At 37.9% G+C, this 675-nt stretch overlaps 1 non-coding gene across 1 annotated transcript; it reads left to right on the top strand.

Moving 5' to 3' along the window:
- Positions 1–265: 265 nt before the first annotated feature.
- Positions 266–372, top strand: LOC141716171 (small nucleolar RNA R71). The gene has a single exon (XR_012572890.1). It is a non-coding gene; the product is annotated as a small nucleolar RNA R71 (small nucleolar RNA).
- Positions 373–675: the final 303 nt, after the last annotated feature.

Raw genomic sequence — 675 nt, 5'->3', positions numbered from 1 at the left:
AGCATTTTGCTACACAGAGTTCTCTCGATATATATTATATATCTCTGGTGGATATATTCAAATCCACCAGAAAGTTTTTAAAGACTTGTGTTTTTAATTACTTGTGTTTTGATTCTTTTGAAGTTATTATTCCGCACTCTGCAAATCAATTCACACTGATATATATATATATTTTAAGTTAGAACAATTTTATTTAAGAAAAAGTTTCAAGAATTCCATTCAACCCCCTTCTGTAATTCTTGTTGAATTGTTAAGGGACTAACACATTCCATGATGAGGACACTTCCTAAGCATCTCCTTGTAGCGCTGTCAAGCTTCACATAGAGATTCTCCCGTTTGTTGGGCAAATTGAGTAATAGCATTTCTGATTGCAGTTGTCTTCGCCATAGGGAAGAATTTAGTGGGAAACTTTTGAGCAAGATCTTCCCAAGTAGCAATCGAACTAGCTGGTAGAGAGTGTAACCGGCTCTTAGCCTTGTCCCTCAGAGAGAATGGGAATAGTCTCAGTTTCACCGCATCCTCAAACATACCATTAAACCTGAAGGTGTCGCAGATCTCTATGAAATCCCTAATATGCGTATTGGGATCTTCCGTTGGAGAACCCCCAAACTGGACTGAATTCTGTACCATCTGAATTATGCCAGGCTTGATCTCAAAGGTATTAGCTGTAATAGC

This window comes from Apium graveolens, chromosome 3, assembly GCF_009905375.1.
Source record: "Apium graveolens cultivar Ventura chromosome 3, ASM990537v1, whole genome shotgun sequence".
Lineage (NCBI taxonomy): Eukaryota > Viridiplantae > Streptophyta > Magnoliopsida > Apiales > Apiaceae > Apium > Apium graveolens.
This window is presented reverse-complemented; position numbering and strand designations above follow the sequence as displayed.